Here is a 13,384-nt window from a genome sequence, read left to right as displayed (position 1 = left end):
ACAATTATTGACCAGTTAAGTAGGGCACTGAGTGTGATGTCCCAGGCTGAGATTTTCGTCATTTATTTGTCCATCTATCTATATAACTTGGCAGTTTCATTTTTAATTCTGTGTGTACCCTGTGCTTCTGCGATTGAAAGATCTAGAAAAAGCTCATTACCCTGTCCATCTGTTGTCTGTCTACAGTTGTCTGAAATAGCTTGCACATTTATGTGATGAATTACTTGAAAACTTGCTTCAGTATAGGTGATGTAAAATTTAAAAAAAATCCGTAATAGGTGAGGGTGGCGTGGTGGGCCAGAGACTGGACTTTCACCTCGAGGACCTGGTTTCAGATCCAGTCTAGACTCTCCTGCCAGCTGGTCTTAATGGCCCTATGTGAAATGAGTTTGGGCAGTCTCTAGCGGGTACAGCACAAAACTGCCTTTGATTTGGAACTAAAATGGCAATCTCACTCAGAAAGGTCACAGGGCTGCAGGTGTGGCAATTGGAAGTGTGTTGTACTGGCTCAGTAATAAGTGCTCTTCTGAGTTTGGGGCTGAGTCATATTGCTGGGACACAGTCGAGGGAGTTTCACTCTGCATCAAACCATACCTGGCCTGGGAGTGCTTGATCCTACTACCATTCCTCATGTTGTTCGAAGTAAAAAGAAAATATTGTAAATGCCACGAATCTGAAATAAAAACTGAAAATGCTAGAAATATACAGCATCTAACAGAAAAGTTAATCTGCCTTTTCTCTTTACAATTGCTGCTTGGATCTGCTGTGAATTTCCAGCATTTTCTGTTTAACTCATATTGTTGCTACCTGAGAAAGACTTCCTTTAGGGAATTGTTAAGTCTGTGAATTATTTAGTTAATTAAGACACAGACTAATGAGTAACAATAAAAACAGGTCTTTACTGGTTGGAGGTAGGGACTATACTGAATACAAGATTACTGCACAGTGCTTATATACCGGTGTGTTCACCCCCGGTATTACGTCTACAGCAGCCTGAGAAAGTAGTACATCTCTTAAGGTGGAACAGGCTTAAGCTCTCTTAAGGTGGAACAGGTTACATACACAACACTCCTCCCTTCTTAGCTTTATAGTCATCCCCCCATTTAACATAACGTAATAACATATATACATATATAACTTCATGTTTAACGTAACATATCACAGATTCAGTCTCTGCGGAAAACAGTTCACAGATTCAATCTCTGTGGTGTAGTCGGTTCACGTTACTCATTCAATAGTCCTTTCATGGATTTAACAGCTTGAACTTCCGAACTGATTTGGCTCCGTTCGGAGGGACCACGTGTGTGATCTGGTAGAGGTGATAATGGTTCAGATGGGTCATCTTCTGTTTTTACTTTTCCTTTTCTGCTTCTTGGAGACTCTCTGGGCTCCATTGTCAGCTGCCACAGCTGCCAGCTGCATGCGCAGTTCCTCCTTCTCTTCCTCCTGTTTCTGTCGTAGAGCCAGCTTCTCCCGATGTTCAGTAGACTTTTGGTGCTCCTCCATGATTTCTGCACTTTGGGAGTCGAAGTTACAAGCTGGGCAGGACAGGACATCGTAATATTCGGTGTCGTCCACCAGGTCATGGTAATATTCGGTGTCGTCCTGAGCTAGACCAGTGAGAGGGTCGTCTATTTCCTCCATACCCAGCTGGACGTTAGCCAGCTCTTGTTCCAAATCCAGACATCTTTCCTGAAGAGACTTCTTCATGTGTACCTCTGCATCCAGCTTTTTCTGGGCTTTCAGCAAGTCGTTTACTAGTGACCTCATTTGTGATTTTAATACTTCAACTTCCTTTGGAGATTGATTGATCGGACTATGCAATCCCTCTACCGGAGCAGCTGTTTCAGCGGTCTGTTGTTCTACATTGACGTGAGTCAGCGTACTTTTGGCATCCAATGGCTGCTCTGTTGCAGTCGTTTCAGTCTGTGTCGTCACATCAGCCATCTCAATGACTTTTGAGAGCTCCGAACCCTTTTCCTTTGAAGATCGCAGCTCGTGTTCAAGTTTTTCCCATTTCAGAGTCTTGTCCCTCAGCATATGAAGGAGTTGGCTGACCGTTAACTCTTCTGACACCAGATTATGGCACGCACCTTCAGAACCTGAATCAGCTTTGATTCGTTCGGCCTCCTCGCGCAGATGGTTGGTGTGCTCCTGCTCCATTTTCTCCATCAGTTGCTTCTGTTGCCTTTCCAGATTCTCCCACTCTGTAACAAAGAACTTTTTTATTTCATTCATCTCTTGCTCAAAACGGCAAATCATTTGTTCTAATTGCTGTTGTAGTTTGAAATGGAGTTGAGTTCGAGCCCAGTGTCCCTCAAAAATGTGCATATCAGTAGACTTGACAGACTCAGAATTCTCTGTTAAACTATGTTGTTGTTGCTCAGTGGAATTCTGTGCTGAAACTTTGTCTTTTGCACATGGGTTGGTCTTACCATCATCAGTTCTAGAGTCTGGGCTGATTATCTGCACCGAGTTCTCACTCTTTATGGCTTTTAGCGAATGCCAGTCCATATTTATGTTTCTAAACCACTCCCGGCCTAGTAGTGGTGGACCTCCCTCCGGTAGCACATATAAGTCCATTATTTGACTTCCTTCGCCCTTGTTGGCCACTGCAACCTTTATTGTCCCGATGGGGTACACTCTCTGCCCCGTGTAGGTTGTCAATATAATCTCCGTATCCTGTAGGGGAATATGTTGGAATAACCTTCTGTAATCTTTCTTATTCATGACCGACAATGCCGATCCAGTGTCCAATTCCATTTTTACTTGGACTCCTTCTATCTGAAGAGTAACCCAAATTGTCTGGAGGTCTGCACCCTTACCAACGTTGAGTACCCTTAAGCTAGCCAGTTCAATACTGCTTAAGCCAGCCAGTTCATTACTGCTAGCGTCTGAATCGGACTCCTGTTCGGCCACCTTGTGTACCTTTGCGTATTTCCCTTGCGGTGACTTCTTGTTGCTGGTCTTCTTCGCTGACCTGCATACTCTAGCTATGTGTCCAAGCCTACCACAAGTTCTACATTCTTGGTTTTTAAACCAACACTGGTTCTGATCATGCGTTGTCTTTCCACAACAATAACATTTGCCAGAACTCACACCCAATTTGTGTGCACTGAGCTCCGGTGACCGTAGCTGCATTACTGCCGTGCCTCTCGCTGCGGCTTCGTGTGCTGCTGCCATAGTGACCGCCTTCTCAAGTGTCAGCTCATTCTCCTCGAGCAGTCACTTTTGTGTATCCTGTTTAAATAAACCACACACAAATTTGTCTCGTAGTGCATCTGTCAGTCCCGTTCCAAACTGGCAATATTTCGCTAATTTACGCAATTCCAGCAAATATTCAGCATTGCTTTCATGCTGTAGCTGCCTTCTGTCGTAAAATTTAAATCGTTCCGCTAGCATCAGCGGCGTGGGGTTTAGATGATCTTTCAGGACAGTAACAATCCCATCGAACGTCTTATCCGCCGGTTCATCTGATGATAACAGGTGTTTCAATTGCCCGTATGTCTTCGCACCCATTAAATTTAATAATGTTAGGGCTTTATCTTGGTCACGAATTTTATTGGCCTTACAATAATTTTTTACTCTTTCAACATATATGGCCCAATCTTCGAGGTCACTATCAAAGGTGCTAATATTCCCGTGTTTAGGCATTGTAGATTTGCAATTTCTCAGATTTTATTTTCTTTACTTTTTTTTTTTAACAATAAAAACAGGTCTTTACTGGTTGGAGGTAGGGACTATACTGAATACAAGATTACTGCACAGTGCTTATATACCGGTGTGTTCACCCCCGGTATTACGTCCAAAGCAGCCTGAGAAAGTAGTACATCTCTTAAGGTGGAACAGGCTTAAGCTCTCTTAAGGTGGAACAGGCTTAAGCTCTCTTAAGGTGGAACAGGTCACATACACAACAGGAATGTGCAATTTTTTGTGATTTTGAATATTTTAAATTTAATCAAGATGGCAATAACATTCTATTTGACTTGTTGCTGTATGTCACAGAACCACAGAGGCTTACAGTGCAGAAGGCGGCTATTTGCCTACAATATCTGTGCTGGTTTGAAACAAATCTCACTGCCTTGCTTTCTCCCCACAGTCATGTATCTTCTTCTGCTTCAAATATTTATAAAATGCTTCCTTAAAAGCTGCAATTATCTCTGCCTCAACCATGCTGTGCCCCAACAGCCCTCTGTGTAAAGAAGTTTGCCCACTCTGCATACAGGCTCCTTTATTTGCTATACTTCTGGCTTATTCCTGGCTGCCATATGGGACATAAGCAACTTTAGTCAATTTGTTTGCACAGCCTAAAATTCTGTTGGCCTGTTTTTTTATGGCTTTATCTAATTGCTCTTGTACTTTGCAGGGATTATTTATCTGAATCCCCAGGTCTCTCTACATCCACACCCTTCAGCGTTTTTCCATTCCTTGTTTATCTTCTCAAACTATATTACCTCGCACATTAAATTGCATTGACATCTGTCTGCCCTTTCCATGAACTTGTCAATGTTCTCCTGAAGTATTTTATAATCCTCCTTGCTGTTTGCCAAACTGCCTACTTTTGTATTGTCAGCAATTTTCTTTATTTGACTCCCAAAATTGTCTACTGACCTCTTTTTCAGCTGTTTTCAAATGGCAAACTTTAAACTTGTTTTAAAAACTCATACCTCATTATGTGCTATTGTACTTGATTAATCACTTAATTGAAAAGCAGTGATCGATCAATCTTTTATTGTGTTAACACTTTGCCTGTGATTTGACAATGCTAAAATGTATGCAAATTAATTTGTAGCAGCTAAGCTGATTCAGCATGTTTCTTTCATGAGGTTTATTTTTATTCATGCTTTTTCCCTATCAGATATTAAAACAATAAAAATTTGATCTGTAACTGCTATTTGAAGTGATTGATCATTAGCATTCATAACAAAGGAAGACTTTGTGGGCGGAGATCCATTAATCATGCTGAGAACAATTTAGATGTCAAAGGATAGACTCCCAATGGTTGTAATCTGGGCACAACCAATATGATAAAGGTCATACATACCATATCTCTGCCCATGATGCCTCTTGTGATTTTCCAATTGGAAAGAAGCAGGAGCCCCCTTCTAAGAAAAGAAGAAAGATCTCATCACGTCCTCAGGATGTCCCAAAGCGCTTTACAACCAATGAATTACAATTTGAAGCACAGTTGCTGTTGATACAGGTAGACTACCCTTTATCCGAACTTCCAAAAACCGAAACCCTCTAAAAACCGAAGGTTTTTTCGTTCAGCGTAAGTCGTGCGCACGACCCCGACCCCCACCGCCGACCCCCCACCCTTTCGGATAAGGGATAGTGTATCCTTTATCTGCACTTCCGAAAACCGAAATCCTCTGAAAACCGAAAGGTTTCGTTCAGCGTAAGTCGTGCGCACGACCCCGACCCCCGCCGACCCCCACCCCCGACCCCTGCCGACCCCCCGCCGACCCCGACCCCTGCCGACCCCCACCCCGACCCCCCGCTGACCGCCGCCGACCCCGACCCCTGCCAACCCCCCGCCGACCCCGACCCCCCGCCGACCCCCACCCCCGACAAATTTCCCAGTCTTATAAAATACCTTCTGAAATCCGAAATTTTCCGAAAACCAAAACACGGCTGGTCCCGAGGTTTTCGGGTAAAGGATAGTCTACCTGTATGTAGGTACAAGTGGCAGGCATTTGGCACACAGCAAGGTCCCACAAACAGTGAATGAACAAAAGGAAAATCTGTTTTTGGTGGTGTTGGTTGAGGAAAAAATGTTGGTCAAGATACCAGGAGAACTCCCTGCTTTTCAAGAAAGAAAGAAAGACTTGCATTTATTTAGCGCCTTTCATGACCACTGGATGTCTCAAAGTGGTTGACAGCCAATTAAGTACTTTGGAAGTGTAGTCACTGTTACAATATAGGAAACGCGGCAGCCAATTTGCGCACAGCAAGCTCCCACAAACAGTAACGTGATAATGACCAGATCACCTGTTTTTGTTATGTTGATTGCAGGATAAATATTGGCCAGGACACCAGGGATAACTCCCCTGCTCTTCAAATGCTACTATGGGATCTCTTATGTCCACCTGAACATAAGGGCCTTGGTCTAACCTCTCATTCAAAAGACAGCACCTCTGACAATACAGCACTTCCTCAGTACTGCACTGAAATATCAGTTTAGGTTACATGCCCAAGTCCTGAAGTGAATCTCAAGAGATTCCACCTTCTCAATATGAATGACCATCAACATCTCCTCATGTAGGTGAATGCCGCTTCCCAAGCAGCAGTCACGATGACTTTATTTCTAGACAATCCACAATGCTGCCATTATTTCATTTTCAAACAAAAAAGACATAGACGTATTCTGGGAGACCAAAGCTATTGTCTGGACCTCTGGCTCATCGCACCCATAATGCAGCCGTTATCACCAGCTGAACATAGATACAGTGAGGTACATGCATCGACCATTGTCATCTGCTCGGCTGCACTCCAGGCTCTTATTGAGCAGACCATCTCCCCATCTACCCATTGCATGAACAGTGCCCCCCCCCCGAACTCCAACTCCAACACCACCCCAATGCCCTTATGTGCTTATTATATTTTTAGGTTATACCTAGTTATTTCTCTCATGCTGTGTACCGAAGACCATTTTCGCAAAGACCATTTTCGCAATGAGCCGTTGCCCCCCCGCCCCCCCAATGAACCGGAGTGTAATTTTATACGTACAATATCTGGTAATATAGCATTGCCCAGGGCTCAAACAGAAACCCTTGTTACACTGTATCTATTTGTTTTAGATATGACACCAAGCCCCCTCGTGATCTCCTGGTGGAAGAATGAACAGTTTACCAGGCTGTGAACTATGCTGCAGATTTATTTTACTATTTTCACAGCTCAAAGGCCTCAGGCTAGGTATCATCCTGTTCCAGAGTCACAATGTCCTTCCTGAGGTGGGAGGACCAAAATCAGACATGGTACTCCAGATCAAGCCATACCAGAAATTTGTATAACTCAACTATCATATTCTTAGTTTGTAGTGAATCATTTGGGCAGTAGAGCCGAGGACTCCATTTGGTTTAACAAAGAGCAGGAGAGTTAGTATGAGCTCTAGCCTGGGGCAGGCCACCTACTTCATCATCACCTGCTCCCTTAATATCTCCTTACTTCAGAATCTCCAGGATCGCCTCTCCATAGGGAGCCAGAAGGCATAGGTTATGGGGCTGTCCCTTGTTGTTATGAGCTGTCTGTTCCTGCAGAGTAATGGTGTCAACCTACAACCCATGGCAAGTGTGATTACATGTATCATGCAGCTAATCAGAGTTAAGGATTTGATGAGGTAAATTAATTTAAGGATGTGTGAATACTTTTGGGAAAGGTTGCTGGTGTCAAGTGTACCCTGTTTCATAATAGGTATTCATGGGAGGCATTCAACGTCTTGTTAGACAGTTGAGTGTGAGGTAACTCGATACAGCACACATTCTTGGTACACCACGTTAATATAAGGTTGTGGTAAACCACTGTCATACCTGTCTGTGTCTGTATGTGTATTCCACTAGGTACAGGTCTGGACATGCCTCGGCTGACTCCTCCCACTATTCCAGGTATATAAGTGACTACCTCCCAGTCCCTTAGTATTCTGGACGGGTCGACCACTCGAGACAAGACCTTCATTCTTTAGTTAATAAAAGCCTGATTGTTACTCGCTCAACTTCAGTCTTTTGAGTAATTGATGGCGCATCAAAGGTAACGGTGGGTTATTCTATCTTGGCTGTCAATTGATTTTTCCCAGGATTCCTCACAGGTCCGCTGAAAGGTGATCATCTTACTCAGGTTGATCTTCTCCATTCACACTGAGCATCTCCTGAGAATTAAATGTCAGTTAGTTCATAAGGGGCTTCATCTCCTCTAATCCACTTCTCTCAATAAAATTTCTGTTGGCCAGCTAGAAAAGCTGGGCATCCTGAAGCCTACATGCCTAGAAACAGACATTGTTGAATTCTCTTAATCCTCCCGTTCTCAGTATGGTGACAAAATGGACTGCCATTTTAAAATTTACAGGCCTATAAAGTCTACTACAGCAAACAATTTACTTTCCATCAGAGGTGAAATTCACACAGGGAGCGCGTCCAATCAAAGACTTTATTCACAGGGGGAGCTTGCCCTAATTGGAGCCGTTATTCACACAGGGAGCTCACCCAATTGGAGCTGTTATTCACACAGGGAGATCACCCAATTGGAGCCGTTATTCACACAGGGAGCTCGCCCAATTGGAGCCGTCATTCACACAGGGAGATCGCTCAATTGGAGCCGTCATTCACACAGGGAGCTCGCCCAATTGGAGCCGTTATTCACACAGGGAGCTCGCCCAATTGGAGCCGTCATTCACACAGGGAGATCGCCCAATTGGAGCCGTTATTCACACAGGACGCTCGCCCAATTGGAGCAGTCAGTCACACAGGACGCTCGCCCAATTGCCAATTGGAGCCGTTATTCACACAGGGAGATCGCCCAATTGGAGCCGTTATTCACACAGGGAGCTCGCCCAATTGGAGCCGTTATTCACAAAGGGAGATCGCCCAATTGGAGCCGTTATTCACACAGGGAGCTCACCCAATTGGAGCTGTTATTCACACAGGGAGATCACCCAATTGGAGCCGTTATTCACACAGGGAGATCACCCAATTGGAGCCGTTATTCACACAGGGAGATCGCCCAATTGGAGCCGTTATTCACACAGGGAGATCGCTCAATTGGAGCCGTCATTCACACAAGGAGCTCGCCCAATTGGAGCCGTTATTCACACAGGGAGCTCGCCCAATTGGAGCCGTCATTCACACAGGGAGATCGCCCAATTGGAGCCGTCATTCACACAGGGAGCTCACCCAATTGGAGCCGTTATTCACACAGGACGCTCGCCCAATTGGAGCCGTCAGTCACACAGGACGCTCGCCCAATTGCCAATTGGAGCCGTTATTCACACAGGGAGATCGCCCAATTGGAGCCGTTATTCACACAGGGACATCGCCCAATTGGAGCCGTTATTCACACAGGGAGCTCGCCCAATTGGAGCCGTCATTCACACAGGGAGATCGCCCAATCAGAACCATTATTCACGCTCGTCCAATTAGAGGTGTTATTCAGACAATTAACTCACCCAATCAGAGGCACTGTTCAAACATGGAACTCGCCCAATCAGACTTGTTCGCACACGGTGCTCATCGAATCAGAGGTATGATTCAAATCGAGAGCTCACCCAATCAGACGTGTTATTCACAGAGGGAGTTTGTCCTGTCAGATGTAGGAAGTTACACAACACCAGGTTATAGTCCAACAGCTTTATTTGAAATCACAAGCTTTCGGAGCGCTGCTCCTTCTTCAAGTGAAGTGGAGAAATGCATAAAGACACAGCTTATATAGTCAGAGAATCATGTCAGATGTTTACAGGTAACCTTTCCAACTGCCATTTATCACACCTCGGCAGAGAGATAATCACAGCAGTCAAAGGTGTGAATGGTGTCCAAACAGGTCAGTCAGGGAAACATTACATCAAAGAACATTTCTCCACTTCACCTGAAGAAGGAGCAGCGCTCCGAAAGCTTGTGATTTCAAATAAAGCTGTTGGACTATAACCTGGTGTTGTGTAATTTCCTACATTTGTCCACCCCAGTCCAGCTCCGGCATCTCCACACCATGGCTACTATCGACACCACAAACTGCCGGCTCAAAGTGGAGAGGATCTCCAAGAAGACCGCGCATATCGACACAGACATCAAGTTTCTACAGAGATGCAAGAAAGCAGACAAGATCCCGAAAGGACTACAGATCACTAACCCACTCAAGTCGACCTACAACACAGACTACGCTGAGAGACTCTGCCGTCGTACACTCCTCAACCATCTCGTACACCAGCTCTACAGCAGACGCCGCAACCTCGAAACCGAGATGGAGTCCATGTTCTCAGCCTGTGCTCAGGACGCAGCAGACCAGCTACGAGACACCGCCAAACAAACAAGGCAATGGAACTACGCTACCTACGTGTACACCAAGAACAGGAAGCTTGAGAAACTTGGCATCACCAGCAGCAGCAACGAAGCCTCCCCCGGTACCACGGTTGAAACCACAGGGAAATCCATCGTCAACCTGTCCGACCACACCCTTCAACCAGACGAAATTGAAGTTCTCAGCCGAGGGCTCAATTTCTGCCCCACCACCAAAATGGACCCCATCGGTCTCGCAGCAGACACAGAGGAATTCATCAGGAGAATGAGGCTCCAGGAATTCTTCCACAAATCCCAAGATGTCAGCAGCAAACCCAATGAGACAATCAATGATCCGGAACAGCAGACGGAGGGATCCGCAGTGCAGCAACCGAAGAAGAAAGAGTCAAATTGGACCCCTCCGGAGGGTCGCTGCCCTAAGCTTGACATGTATGCTCAAGCTGTCAGGAGATGCATCAATGCCAGATTCATCAGCCGCACTCACAAGACAGTCCAGAATGTCACCCGAGCACAATGCAACGCCATCCACACTCTCAAGACCAACCGCAACATCGTCATCAAACCAGTAGACAAAGGAGGTGCCATCGTCATACAGAACAGAACGGACTATTGCAAAGAAGTATACCGACAACTGGACAACCAGGAACACTACAGACAGTTACCCGCAGATCCGACCAAAGAACACACCCGCCAACTCAACAGACTGATCAAAACCTTCGATCCAGACCTTCAAAGCATCCTACATGCTCTCATCCCATGTACTCCCCGCGTGGGAGACTTCTACTGCCTCCCAAAGATACACAAAGCCAACACACCTGGACGTCCTATCGCATCAGGCAACGGAACCCTGTGTGAGAACCTCTCTGGATATGTCGAGGGCATCCTGAAACCCATCGTACAGGGAACCCCCAGCTTCTGTCGCGACACTACAGACTTCTTACAGAAGCTCAGCACCCACGGACCAGTTGAACCAGGAACACTCCTTGCCACGATGGACGTCTCGGCACTCTACACCAGTATCCCCCACGATGACGGCATCGCTGCGACAGCCTCAGTACTCAACACCAACAACAGCCAATCTCCAGACGCCATCCTACAACTCATCCGCTTCATCCTTGACCACAATGTCTTCACCTTCGACAACCAGTTCTTTACCCAAACACACGGAACAGCCATGGGGACCAAATTCGCACCCCAATACGCAAACATCTTCATGCACAAGTTTGAGCAAGACTTCTTCGCTGCACAGGATCTCCAACCAACGCTATACACCAGATACATCGACGACATTTTCTTCCTATGGACCCACGGCGAAGAATCACTGAAAAGACTACACGATAACATCAACAAGTTCCATCCCACCATCAAACTCACCATGGACTACTCCTCAGAATCAGTCTCATTCCTGGACACACGAATCTCCATCAAAGACGGACACCTCAGCACTTCACTCTACCGCAAGCCCACGGACAACCTCATGATGCTTCACTTCTCTAGCTTCCACCCTAACCACGTTAAAGAAGCCATCCCCTATGGACAAGCCCTGCGAATACACAGGATCTGCTCAGACGAGGAGGAACGCGATGGACACCTACAGACACTGAAAGACGTCCTTGTAAGAACGGGATATGACGCTCGACTTGTCGATCGACAGTTCCGACGGGCCACAGCGAAAAATCGCATAGACCTCCTCAGAAGACAAACACGGGACACAACCAACAGAGCACCCTTCATCGTCCAGTACTTCCCCGGAGCGGAGAAACTACGCCATGTTCTTCGCAGCCTTCAACATGTCATCGATGATGACGAACACCTCGCTAAGGCCATCCCCACGCCTCCACTACTCGCTTTCAAACAGCCGCCTAACCTCAAACAGACCATCGTTCGCAGCAAATTACCCAGCTTTCAGGAGAACAGCAACCACGACACCACACAACCCTGCCACAGCAACCTCTGCAAGACATGCCAGATCATCAACACAGATACCATCATCACACGTGATGACACCACCCACCAGGTACATGGTACATACTCATGTGACTCGGCCAACGTTGTCTACCTCATACGTTGCAGGAAAGGATGCCCCGGAGCATGGTACATCAGCGAGACCATGCAGACACTGCGACAACGGATGAACGGACACCGCGCAACAATCACCAGGCAGAACTGTTCCCTCCCAGTCGGGGAACACTTCAGCAGTCAAGGACATTCAGCCTCCGATCTTCGGGTAAGCATTCTCCAAGGTGGCCTTCGAGACACACGACAACGCAAAATCATCGAGCAGAAACTGATAGCCAAGTTCCGCACCCATGAGGACGGCCTCAACCAAGATCTTGGGTTCATGTCACGCTACATGTAACCCCACCTGATGCAGGGTCATCCAGACTCGAGTCGACATTGGCTTGTTCTCTCTACACAGATGCGGCTGGACCTGCTGTGATTTCCAGCCAAAAAAAATGTTTCTTGTCTGTTTTTTTGTTTTTCATACAGACCCCAGCATCTGTAATATTTGACCCCCTGTGACCCCACCTCATTGTTCTTTGATGTAATGTTTCCCTGACTGACCTGTTTGGACACCATTCACACCTTTGACTGCTGTGATTATCTCTCTGCCGAGGTGTGATAAATGGCAGTTGGAAAGGTTACCTGTAAACATCTGACATGATTCTCTGACTATATAAGCTGTGTCTTTATGCATTTCTCCACTTCACCTGAAGAAGGAGCAGCGCTCCGAAAGCTTGTGATTTCAAATAAAGCTGTTGGACTATAACCTGGTGTTGTGTGACTTCTTACATTTGTCCACCCCAGTCCAACTCCGGCATCTCCACACCATGTCCTGTCAGAGGCATTGTTCAAACAGGGAGCTCACCCAGTCACGTGTTAGTCACACAGGGAGCCTGTCTATAGAATGTTAAAACAAAATTTAAATAAAGAAATAAAAAAAAATTAGGCACAAATTCAGAGGGATGCATGCTAATTACATAATGCCTGACTTCCACCTGATCAGAAAATCCATGATGCAGTGTATCTTTTATGTTAATTCATGATGATTGACGACTGATGTCGTCATACATTAGGAGGTAGCAAGTGGCCATTTAAGAAACTGTAAATTAAGTTAAAAATTTAAATGAAACTTAACAAAATTAAATTAAAATCTGTTCCAGGGAATGATGAAGCACTCCAATCCCTCTGGTGCCCTTGGCCTGAGAAAGGGAGACAGAGCCAGAAACAAGAAGTTAAAGTGCTCTTGGGGGTGGCTGCTCATGAGTTTTAGAAACATAGAAACGTAGATGATAGGAGCAGGAGTAGGCCATTCGGCCCCTCGAGCCTGCTCCGCCATTTAATGAGATCATGGCTGATCATCCAAATTCAGTACCCTGTCC

General features: G+C 45.9%; 1 protein-coding gene across 1 annotated transcript in view; it reads left to right on the top strand.

Moving 5' to 3' along the window:
- Positions 1–13,384, top strand: part of hydin (HYDIN axonemal central pair apparatus protein) — a 946,920-nt gene that overhangs the window by 248,764 nt on the left and 684,772 nt on the right. The window lies entirely within an intron of this gene.

This window comes from Somniosus microcephalus, chromosome 6 (assembly GCF_052327205.1).
Source record: "Somniosus microcephalus isolate GS21.2 chromosome 6, FLI_Smic_1.0, whole genome shotgun sequence".
Lineage (NCBI taxonomy): Eukaryota > Metazoa > Chordata > Chondrichthyes > Squaliformes > Somniosidae > Somniosus > Somniosus microcephalus.
The sequence above is the reverse complement of the archived record's forward strand: the minus strand, read 5'-3'. Positions and strand labels throughout refer to the sequence as shown.